Source organism: Rattus norvegicus, chromosome 11 (genome assembly GCF_021556685.1).
Source record: "Rattus norvegicus strain SHRSP/BbbUtx chromosome 11, alternate assembly SHRSP_T2T, whole genome shotgun sequence".
Taxonomy (NCBI): domain Eukaryota; kingdom Metazoa; phylum Chordata; class Mammalia; order Rodentia; family Muridae; genus Rattus; species Rattus norvegicus.
In genome coordinates, this window is record NC_141544.1 from 76,439,151 (window position 1) to 76,451,774 (window position 12,624).

At 45.2% G+C, this 12,624-nt stretch overlaps 1 pseudogene across 1 annotated transcript; it reads left to right on the forward strand.

Moving 5' to 3' along the window:
• Positions 1-2,483: 2,483 nt before the first annotated feature.
• LOC134481006 (large ribosomal subunit protein uL29-like) lies at positions 2,484-4,103 on the forward strand (annotated as a pseudogene). Its single transcript, XR_015633090.1, has one exon. The product of XR_015633090.1 is annotated as a large ribosomal subunit protein uL29-like (transcript).
• The last annotated feature ends 8,521 nt before the right edge of the window (positions 4,104-12,624 follow it).

The following is a 12,624-nucleotide window of genomic DNA, read 5'->3' on the forward strand; positions in this document are numbered from 1 at the left end:
ATTGCCACTCTTTATTAACAGAATATGAGATATATTAGACTAGGTGTGTGCTAAATGATTTTTGTATGTATGTAGTGTATGTATATATTTAGGTTTTGTTTATTTGTTTGTTTTGAGGCAGGCTTTCTCTGTAGCCCCGGTTGTCTTGGAACTCACTCTGTAGACCAGGCTGGCCTGGAATTCACAGAGATCTGCCTGCCTCTGCCTCCCAAGTGCTGACAATAAAAGCGTGCGCCACCACTGCCTGGCTTTGTGTTTATTATTTTATTTTATTTGGTTGGGGGTTTTTTGTTTTGTTTTGGTTATTTTTGAGACAGGGCCTCTTTATTTTGTAGCTCTGGTTGTCCTAGAACTCATGAGTGGACTAGGCTGGCCATAATCTCACAGAGACCCACCTGTCTCTATTTCCAGAGTGCTAGAATTACAGATGTGTGCCCCCACACCCTGCCTATATTCTTAGCACTAAGGATGTCATCAGTGTGAGTCTAGCCGGGGCTACCAGATGTTAGATATCCTGTCTCCAAAAGCCCTTTTTATATCAGAAGTTTTGTCCTTTGATTATTTCTGGATTCTCAATACTTATACTAGTGTCCAGAACTTTGTAAATTTTAAATAAATATTTGTCGAATAAATTACCATCGATAAAAGTTGACATTGTAGCACACATATTTTGAATTTATTTTTAAAATTATTAATTTTTTTAGATAAGGTCTCACTATATGCACTATGCAGCTCTGACTGTCCTGGAACTTGCTAAGTAGTCCAGGCTAGCCTCAAATTATTACATCTGTGCCTCTGTCTCCTCAGGGCAGGGATTAAGGATCTGAGCCACCATGCGGGGCTTCATTCTGGATTTTCTTGTTCAACGCTTTCTCGGTGAATGGCACATCTTGGGTGTATTTCCATGCTGGTATGTGCAGTCCTTTCTCGTTTTTAGCAGCTATAATGGATGTTCAAAGTAAGTCTATACAATAATTCTTTTCCTCATTAGTAGGCATCGTATAATTTCTGACTTGAAATCATGTGTCCTAAACAACACGTCTGTCTTCATAGACAGACGGGTTCCTGGGCTTGGGACAAGGAGGTTAGGAAGGAGAGATCTGCCATGCTGGGAGAGTGTGGAGGAGAGGAAGGACGCCATGCCTGAGAAGAGTGCAGGGCAGAGAGAGATGGTCGCCACATGAAGGAGCCGGGAAAGCGTGGCCCAGAATGTGGCTCAGTTGGGCAGCCCTAGTCCAGAGCAGCCGAGATAGAACTTAGAATTAGTAAGTAATAAATAACTTGGGCTTAACCGTGTGGAGGTTAGACCCAGCCATTGAGCTGGTTAAAGCATATCAAAATATAAAGACTGTGTAGTGTGTGTGTGTGCGTGTGTGTGTGTGTGTGTGTGTGTGTATGTCTTTCATTTGAGAACATAAAGCATTGAGGCAGGCAATGAACCTGCCACCGAGATGTATTAATTAAAAAAAATATTACATTTATCTATTTTGAACGTTAATATTTTTTTTCTATTATATCAATTGTAAGGATCTTCCGTTGCTTGCACTTTTGTTTTCTTCATAGAATAAATAAACCTCCTTCATCCTCTCCTCTCATTGTTTCTCATGTTGTGCCCATTTTGAGAGCCCCCAAAGACCACCAAGAAGCCGATTCTGATGCAATCACACAAGAGTCTTCAGGAGCTTCAGCCACCCCGTTGTCACTGATGCAGCAGGATGGGAGAGGGAAACACTGAGCTCTGTCTCAAGCAAGCATCTATAGAGGCAAGCAGACAAGCAAGGGGGTTTCCAGCTTGACACACGTCTGACTGAGAGGCTATTGCAGAATTTGTGGCCCTTCAGAATGATTGGTTGGTGCTGGGAGCCAAAGCGTAAACTTTCATAATATCTTTAGGTCCAACTATAACTTCTGCTTTCCTCGAGGTTGGTGGTTGTTAGGGAGTGACCTGGAGACCAGGGCTAGCTGCAGGCCTGGTGGTCAACTCGAGTTCAACCTTAGGTCAGGTTCTCTAAGAAAGAGCCTGAACCCAAGATGGACTTGGTGTGCTTTCTCACTCCTATTATCTTAGAAAAGGTGCCTGTGTGAGCTTGTACAGTCAAAGAAAGGGTCTCAGGAAGCATGCCTTTCCTTTCGGCTGTCAATTTACTTTGAAGATTTATCTGTCCCTGTATGAGTATGTGTGGCTGCCTACGGATTCCCCTGAGCTGGAGTTCCTGGCAGTTGTAAGCCATCTGTTAAGGATGCTGGGAACTAAATTCAGTTCTCCTGCAAGGGCAGTGTACGCTTTTAAGCACTGAGCTATCCTTTCATCCCCTTATTCAACATATCCCTTCTGTTCTATTTTATTAATTTCACTTGACTGCAAAATGTTCATAGACTCTTTAAAATGATTTCACAATCACTAGTTCATTGAGACCATAATTTTAAAAACTGGGCCGTTCTTTCTCTCGAACCAGGAGACCTCAGCCGTGAACAATGCAGCCATGTCCAAGATTAAGGCTTGAGACCTGTGCGGGAAGAAGGAGGAGTTGTTGAAATAACTGGACAATCTGAAAGTGGAACTGTCCCATCGTCACGTCGCCAGCGTGACAGGCAGCGCCAGATCCAAGTTCTCCAAGATACAAGTTGTACGAAAATCTGTCGCCCGTGTCCTCACTGTCATCAATCAGACTCATCAGGAAAACCTCAGGAAATTCTACAAGGGAAAGAGGTACAAGCCCCTGGACCTGCGACCCAAGAAGATGAGAGCCGTGCGCTGCCGGCTCACGGCACCAAGAGAGGCTGAAGATCAAGGAGCAGCAGCGGAAGGGGCGGCTGTACCCACTGCGCATGTACGCAGTCACGGTCTGAGGTGACAATGACAATAAAATGCAAGACTGACTAAAAAACAAACAAACAAACAAACAAACCAAAACAAAACCGGCCGTTTCTCTCCCCTACTCTGTTAAATCAGCCTACTGCAGAAAGCACCTACTGGTATTGTCTGACAAGTCGGTATCCTGTTAGAACTGGAGACCTCCCTTGAAGCCCAACCCAGTTGAGGTGTAGGCTCTTACCCATCTTTCCCCAAGAGGGGAAACCCATGCTCCATACTTGCCAAGAACGAGCAGATGGTCTTGAACTGAGTCTCTGCTACAGATGGTATCGCTTGACTTTGGATCCATTTGCTACGCCCCGCCCAACAGACTGATGTTAGCTCCCTGAACACTCGATATGCCTAGATAACAGGGATCGTTAGACGGCTGGCTCGTTTTCATGTATCAGCTGAGGGGACGTTAGTTAGTCTGTGGGCCGGGAGCTGTTTCCATGAAACGGTCGCATTTAAAGCCAACAAAAGTCAGGAAGAGAATTAAACGTTCTATTCATTCACATTTTGCCCACTCTGAATTTAAGAGAGCAAGGGAAATGGGGACAGCCTACTGGATTCAAGTACAGAGAAGGTACATGTTTCGGAATATAAGGCAGAACACTGGACAAGCAGACGGCCAAGTATAGATAGATAAAAGCACTGCGTCAGGACATGCTGCAGCATAAATGACCTGAGGTGGGCTAGGAAGGCAGGGAGATTATAGGCATGTGTAAAGGGAGTCTGATTGGAGCCTGTCACCCACTGCAGAGCAAGAACTCCAGTACAATGTTTGTTACAATGGCGGCAGACAGAGTTAATATTCCTTTCATAGATACATAGCTTTTTGTTAGAATAGCAATGACCCAGGCTTAAGGCCTAAATGCATGTGACCTGGAGCAGGGTCTCATTGTTTTCTCCAGACATCACCTGCAGTATCTCGGTGGGCTATGTTTGGTTACAGACCTAGGGACAAGGGGCTGAAAGGCATATTTTATATATTAAAGCTGACCTGGCCTCCAGGTTCTCCCAACATCCCTTACTCCCTACCTGGCAGATCCTGCCTCCAACTCTGAACTTTCTAGCCTTCAGACTGGGCTGCCCTTCCCCCAGAGGGTCTTCCCTATATAATCCAGTCATTTTGGTCTCCTCAAGCTCTTCTCTCCCTTCTCATGGTGACTCTCCTGGCCTCAGTCCTTGGGGCCAGTGAACTACCTGAGAGCAACTTCTCAATAAACCTGCATTTAATATAGTATAATCTGACTTGAATTGGCTCATTTCGCTGGCAGAGAAATAACTTACTAGGTAGGCTACACTTCTTTTTTCCACGATAATTTTTTATTGGTGATTGGGGAATCTAGCATCTTGCATCCCCTTCCCAGTCTTCCCAGGCCCACCCTCCCTCCCTTGTCACCACTCTCCCTCCCTTGTCACCACCCTCCCTCCCTTGTCACCACCCTCAAAAAAGAAGAAAAAAATTTTTAAAAAAAGTCTAATTTGTGTTGTCTATATAGTCACTGGAGCATGGTCACATTCTCAACAGCCAGCCCTTTCAAGAAAACTGAATCTTTCCCTACCCGCACCCCTGACAGAAACCCTCTATTGTGGAGAGCTACACTTGAACATCCTTATCACAATTTTAGAAAGGTTTCTTCCATGGTTTCCTGTCTACGCTGTTACTTTGGTGGGGGCGGGGACAGGGGTTGTCACCAAAGCCTTCTATGTACCTCTTTCTCAACTGTGAGTCTGTAGTCCTCGATGTCACTCAAAAGTAGCTTCCTTGCCCTTTACAGTCAACAGGGGGCTTGGATCATGAATTTCCACATGGTTTCTGGCAACAGCATGAATCTCAGAGGTCAACATGGCCTCACACCTATCCACATCCACATGGCCCCTGTTGGCAGCGTGGCCCTCGGACATCGTCACACCCTCAGTGGTAACACTAGTCACAGATATCAGCAAGAACCCAGGCTACAGTGGGACAGAAGACCCAGACACGGCCCTTGGCAACACGGATCTTAGACATTAACATGGCCTTGGATGGCTTGCACAGGCTGCCCACATCTGATCAGTTGCAATTTTCTCAGGTGCCTCCTAGGAACCACTTAGTGATACTTATTGATAGGACTTCAAACCCCCCCCCCCAAAATTTCACAGGTGGAAGACAAAAACCAAAAAAAAAAAAACCCAACCCCCCCCCCCACAATGAGCTGTGAAGCTCCCGTGGGGAGCACATATGAACACATATTCTGTTACTTCAGCTTGAGAGCCCCTCACCTATATTCTCCTAACACTTTCCTTTCTCCTGAGTGTGCTGCTTAAGTCTCATACTAAAATCTTTATGGCACAGCCTCCAACTCTGCTTTATAGACTGGCTAGCCCTGTATAACTCTTTTTAGCACGTGTGCCTTGAATCCCCATTTGACCCAAGTCAAGTTCTCTGAAACTCTAGGGGAACCTCTCGGGCTGCTCATTGTGGCAGTGAGGAGTTTTGTTCCTTTACCTGTACCCACAGATGCTGGCAGACACCTGCATTGCCACAGCCTCCCTGAGACTCAGCAAACATTAGCTTGGTGCCTAGGTCCTGGTAGAGATCCACAGCTTTTGTTTGTTTTTTTTTTTTCTTTTTTTCAAGATCAGCTCAAGAATAGGCTGACTACAAATATGTAGGGAAAGGACTTTCCTGCCTACAGCTTGGGCAGCCTCAAGAGAGAATCGAGATGAAACAGTCCTTGGTTCCTACACTGAAAGGAGATCATAACCTCTCTCCTTTGTACAGCATCTGTGCAATCATGTGTGATCATTTAAATATAAGTTGAAGGGGTTGGGGATTTGGCTCAGTGGTAGAGCGCTTGCCTAGCAAGCACAAGGCCCTGAGTTTGGTCCCCAGCTCCAAATATATATATATGTGTGTGTGTGTGTGTGTGTGTGTGTGTGTGTGTGTGTGTGTGTGTGTGTGTGTGTGTTGATATAGCCAAGATGTGAGAAGCAAATCTGCTCCGGGAAACAGATGCTTTTTCTCAGTTAGGAATTACAGGGCATGCTTGTCAGTTAGGACAAAGAAAGATGTAAGTTCTGTTCTTGGAAGGGGTTTTCTGAAAGTTGAGTTTGTTCTTCTCTCTGTCCACCCACCCGTTCGCACGTCTGTCTGCCCACCCCTCGTGTTGCCCTTACTAACTAATAATGCTTGCTTTCCTTCACTCCCAAGATGAGAAAAGAACATTCCTATTTTTTTTCTCTTTGAATGTCCCAGGCAGAAATTCAAGGTTCTTCTACAAGTTAAATATGCAGTTTGTAGACAACCTTGTTTGGCTGTAGTGTCAATGTGCCCCTGATGGCTAGCGCTCGGTGCTCATGCAGTGGCTTCTAAGCAGCGAGCCCTTAATTGTGTTTTCCTCCTACCACATCAATATGCAGATGGCTCCTAGGAAAGTAAAGTAGGCTACAGACGGCAATGGTACAATGCTTAGTCCCTGAAGGCTGGAGGGATGATTTTGTTCAAAAATATGTAAACATCCGGCTCCCACCCTCACCTTCTGAGGATACAGCACAGTCCTTCCTCAAGGTGGAACAGAGTGAGCAGGACACTTATATTGTCATGGTCATCGGACTTCAGCATTGCCTTCTGATCTCTTGTGTGTACTGCTTTGCAGTCCTTTCCCCCATGTTTCTATATCTTTGCCAATATGAAGTTGAACTTGTTTTCCCCTTTCCTCCTTTTCTTCCTCCCCGCTTCTCTTTTCTCAAGACAGGAGTTTTATGTGAAGCTCTAGCTGTCCTGGAACTCGGTCTGTACACAGGATTGACCTTGAAGTCAGATCTGTCTCCTCTGTGTTGGGATTAAAGGCATGCACCACCACCACCAGAATATTTTATTCCTTAAAGTAATATCCTCTTTCCCTTCCACCGCTCTTCCTGCAAGGGCATTTGAGTACACTGTAGAGTTGCTAAAAAGTTGAAGCGAGGCTGGGTGCTATGGTACACACTTGTAATCCCGACATTTGGAAAGCAGAGGCAGAAGGATCATGTGATCAAGGTCAACCTGGGCTATAGCCTCAGCTAATCTACCTAGCAGGACACTTACATAGAAGTTAGATATTGTCTGTCCTGTGCCTCTCTTCTTGGTTCCTCAACCTGAACCTGGGGTGGGGCAGTGGTTATTAAAGTCCCATGTTGCAAAAGACAGAGAGAGAGAGAGAGAGAGAGAGAGAGAGAGAGAGAGAGAAAGGAGGAAGACGAGGAAAGGGGGGAGGAGGAAAGGAAGGAAGGAAGGAAGGAAGGAAAGAAAACTGGCTACAACAAAGAGAACTGACTACTCTTTCAGAGGTCCTGAGTTCAATTCCCAGCAACCGCATAGTGGCTTACAACCATCTGTAATGGGATCCGATGCGCTCTTCTGGTGTGTCTGAAGACAGCAATAGTGTGCTCATATACATAAAATAAATAAATCTTTAAAAACAAAACCTGCAAAAAATATGTGGTGTTTTTTTTTTTTTCCTCCAAACTGTGTTTTTCATCTCAGCATTGTGGAAACAAAGGGAAGCCATCTTAGAAGTCTAGCCAAAACTGTGCAGGGAAGGAAATTTTTGCAGGCAACAATTTCTCCATCCAGGGTCAGGTGGTCTTAGGTATAGAGTTAAAGAAAGGAGGCTCTGAAAGGAAGGAATATTCGAGGGATATTCAAATCTTTTCCTGGAAACGAGATTTTTCCAGGAACTCGAGTGCCACCTCTTTTTCTCTCCTGTGTATCTCTTGAGTCATTGTCATACTAACTGTCAACGGTCATGGCACCGAGGGTGGCTATGTCACTTTGAATGCAAATAAGGCAGTATTAAAATGACTTAGAGGTTGTCTGCTTTACGTGGAAGCCATCTTAGATCTAACCAGTTTGGTTTAGTCCCCCTAAAGAGAGATTTCTGGTCTACCCACATCCTATTATTGTAGATAAACAAGCTTAGAATGGGGTAGACATGGTTTCTCTTGACTTTGAGGGTTTTGTGGGGAATTAGTTTTGTTTTATAGAATTATTTGTTTATTCACTGTAGTGCATCTGTGTATGTGTGTGCCAGCATATGCTAGTGTGCTACACTGTGACCCATGTGTGGAGGTCAGAGGACAACTGGTGAGACAAGGAGTGACAGTTGGTTCTTTTTCCAGCATGTTTGTCCCAGGAATGGAGTTTGGGCCATCGGGAGTGGCAGTGGGGGCCTTTACCCCCGGAACTATTGTGCTGGTCCCTGGATTTCTAAGGAAAAGTTCAATCACAATAGCTGCCATCTTTCCAATCTCCACTGAAGATTGTTTTTTTTTTTTTTTTAATTTTAGTCATACTTCTGCTGGCTTCAAACTCTAAGATGAGAATAATCTTGAACTCACGGTCTTCCTATTTCCACTCTCCAAGTGCTGGGATTACAGGCTCAAACCTGTAAATTTTTTGGTTTCAAATAACAAACACCAGAAAGTATTCTCTGTCTTTATTTCTTTTTTTATTAGATATATTTATTTACATTCCAAATATTATTCTCTTTCCCAGTTTCCTGTCCATTAGCCCCCTATTCCCTCCCCCTCCCCCATACCGGTGTTCCCCCCACATCCACCCCCCTTCCCACCTCGACTTTCCCCTGCATTGGGGGTCCAACCCTGGCAGGACCAAGGGCTTCCCCTTCCACTGGTGCCAAACAAGGCTATTCTCTGCTACATATGCAGTTGGAGCCCTGGGTCCATGTGTAGTCTTTAGGTAGTGGTTTAGTCCTTGGAAGCTCTGGTTGGTTGGCATTGTTCTTATGGTGTTGCAAGCTCCTTCAACTCTTTCAATCCTCTGATTCCCCCAAAGGGGGGTCCTGTCCTCAGTTCAGTGGTTTGCTGCTAGCATTTACCTCTGTATTTGACATGCTCTGGATGTGTCCCTCAGGATAAAACACCCTTTTTATAGTGCTACTTACATGTTTATAGTGCCTGGAAAATCTAGATTAACATGCTGTTCTATTCAAGCCAGGATCTGTCCAGAGTCCTAGCTGTTAGGGAGGCTGAGGCAGGAGGAACAGCTGAAACCAGGGGTTCAGGGTCTGGACAACATAAAGAGACCATGCCCCACTAAAAGTAAATATCCTCGTCCTTAGAAGAGTCCCCAACTACCTCTCAGCGAACTGCTCTGAGCTTGTCAGTCCAGCCAAGTGGGTTACAGAGCAAAGTCTGTGTTCACCTACAACAAGCTGTCACCCTTCCTCTGTATCCAATTTACTTATTTCTAAAACCCAGGGTTATATCCCAGTGTGGAGAAGACATCTCTGAGCCCAGCCTTTATCCTACAGGAATAGTACAAAGTGTTCTGTTTGCTTTTCAAGACAGGGTTTCTCTGTGTAGCCCTGACTGTCCTGGAACTCACTCCGTAGACCAGGCTTGTAACTTTAATTTTTTTTTTTCAAAATCTATTTTTTAATGATGGTGCTTAAATGCTTTAACCTTCCTTGTGACCCACCACCCACCAGGGGTAGTGGAAAAGTAAGAACGGGGGCGGGGGAAGTGGACCTCTTTGGAAAGGCTTTTTTTTGGAGCAACTCCCATCTGTGTTGTGTGGAAATCGGCAGTTCAGGTCACAGGTTAGCAGGCAGCGGCAGCTCGATCCACTCACAAACACCTCATGAATACACCAGCAGTCCGTCCAGGACAGTCAGGTTAGCAACAGTGGTGACATGACTTAGCAGAGACAACCAGGCCTCAGCCTCAGCTCTAGTCAGCAGGAGGGACCAACAGGGACACTAGGAGAAGTTCTTAGCTGTCCCTCTCTCAGGGAACTGAAGATCAGCGAAGACTCGAGACCCACAAGGGTTGCGCAGCTAGCTGTAACAGCAAGCCAAGCTCTGTCTCCGTCACTCCGTGGAGTCCTATTTATACCCTCCAAACACCATGTGTCCTCCACATGCCTCGCCTCAGCACGGACGGCTCTTGCCTCAGCGCTCTCATCCAATCAGCCTGAGTCTTTGGAAGCGGCAACAAACTGCCGCTCGCCATCAGAAGAGTTTTGGTGCGTTTCTCTCTATGGCGTCCCGAAAATGCAGCCAAACTACACATGTAAGGTGGACCAATACACGCCTGTCATTGGAACCTTTCATCACCTGTTCTTTCACATGCTTGCTTTAGCAGAACATCCTGTCCGCTTCAGGGAAACGTCCTTTCACGGGTCTGCCTTAGCCTTTCACGCCTGTGTCCACTTTTACGCCATGTTCTCTCACGTGCTCGCTCCAGCAAAAACACCATCTAAACAACTTTCCGAAGAATGCTTACGTCTCTACTGCACAGGCTGGCCTCAGACTCACAGAGATTCATCTGCCTCTGCCTCTCAAGTGCTGAGATTAAAGGTTTACACCACCACCGCCCCACATCCACCACTCCAGCTTCTTTTCTTTCTTCAGGATTTATTTATTTATTGTGTACGCTGGCATGTATGCCTGCACACCAGAAGAAATCGTCAGGGCCCATTGCAGATGGTTGTGAACCACCATGTGGTTGTCGGGATTTGAACCTGGGTCCTCTGGAAGAGCAGCCAGTGCTCTTCACCATAGAGACATCTCTCCAGTCTTTTCTTTTCTTTTCTCTTTTCTTTTCTTTTCTTCTCTTTCCTTTTCTTTTCTTTTCTTTTCTTTTCTTTTTTTCTTAAACTAAGTCTCCCTGTACAGCATTGACTGGCCAGGAACTTACTATATAGATGAGGCTGGTTTTGAACTCACAAAGCTCCCCTTGCCTCCATCTCCTGAACCTGGGATTAAAGGTGTGTGCCAACATTCCTGGTAGTATGATAAGATTCTGAATTTAAAAGAGATTAATTCGTATTCACCCACAGGAACACAACTATTGATCTTCTAAGTCTGGACAGTGGCTCCACACCCCTGGTGGCTAAGAATCAAGAAACTTTCACAGAGAAGGGATTAACCATGTTTATAGTCAAAACATGCCTTGATGTCCTTGTGACCAAAGGATGATAAGAATTCCTTTGATTTTCTTTAGTCTGTTCTTACCTAATCATCCTGTATATGACACAACATAATCTACCTTATCTTGGGCACTAAATAAAGGGTTTTCTGAGATAAGTATTTTTTACTGTTTTGTTTTTTTTTCTTTTTTTCGGAGCTGGGGACCGAACCCAGGGCCTTGCGCTTCCTAGGCAAGCGCTCTACCACTGAGCTAAACCCCCAACCCCTTTTTACTGTATTTTTAATAAACCTGTTGAATTTGTGATTTCAAAAACTATGTAAATAGATATAGGCCTGGAGGCAGAGGTTTGTAATTCCAGTAACTAGAGGGTGGGGCAGGAAGTTCCTCGCATCAGCCTGGGCTACGTCAAATCTAGTCTCAAAAGATAAAAAGTAATAAAATAAGACTTTAAAATGTGGGCTAGGCTTGGCGGCACACACCTTTCATCCCAGCACTCAGGAGGCAGAAGCTGAGGTAGATGGATCTCTGTAAGTTTGAGGTCCGCTTGGTCTACATAGAAAGTTCCAGACCAGCCGGGGTTTACATAGTGATTTTCTCCCCCTCGAAATATATTTAAATCTAAAAACATTTATGTATACAAATGTTTTGTCTGTACAATATAAGCACACATGTGCGTGCCTGGTTCCCATAGAGATCGGAAGAGAAGCTGAATCCACTGGAACTGGAGATGACTGTGAGATACCATGAGGGTACCACTGGGTATTGAACCTAAGGTGAGACTCGATAGATAGATAGATAGATAGATAGACAGACAGACAGACAGACAGACAGACAGACAGATAGATAGATAGATAGATAGATAGATAGATAGATGGAAGAGGGCCTGGGGATGTTGCTCAGTGATAGAGAACTTTCCTCATGTGTGAGACCCAATCTCTAGTAAAACAAAGAGACATATTCTTGAGAAGCCCATGCCCACACTTGGATCTATTCAACTTTTCCCTAAGCTTACCCCCATCACGCTTAAATCTAAAATCTACTCAACTTTTTCCTAAGCTTACCCCATCATGCTTAAATCTATATTAAATTTTTTCTTTTTTTTCCTTTGTGGGTGTGTGTGTGTGTGCACTGTCACTGTCACTGTCCTCAGACACACCAGAAGAGGGCATCGGATCCCATTACAGATGGTTGTGAGCCACCATGTGGTTGCTGGGAATTGAACTCAGGACCTCTGGAAGAGCAGTCAGTGCTCTTAACCACTGAGCCATCTCTCCAGCACGCCCCCTCCCCCCCTTTTTTTTGTTTTTCAAGACAAGGTTTCTCTGTATAGCCCTGACTGTCCTGGAACTCCCTCTGTAGCCCAAGCTGGCCTCGAACTCACAGAGTTCCTGTGTGCTTCCTGTGTATTGGGATTAAGGACATCCTTTTTATTATTTTACACACGGTTCGTGAGCTTCTGGGAATGGCCCCTCTGCAAGAGCAGACCGCAAGCTTAATCACCAAAGCTTCTCTCCAGCCCCTAAGGCCTTTCTTAATAAACTCCAGGTTTGCTTCATCCTGACTCATCCTGGAAGTTTTCTTTGTGGTGTAAAGTCAAAGATTTTGGCTTCATTTGAGTACAGTTCCCTGAAGACAACTAAAATTGCCCTCTGCTGATGCTGATGGGAGTCATAGACTGGGTGGAGAGCTGTGCAAGGTGAACCGGACAGCTGTCGGGTACAGTTCTGCAGGGCCCAGGGATAGGTGGGCTCATTCTGTGGCTGAATAAACTTCATTTGGGAAAACACAGGAGACCACGCTCATCCCTACCCCACACTAAAAACTCCCAGAAATAGTGGTGAAGGATT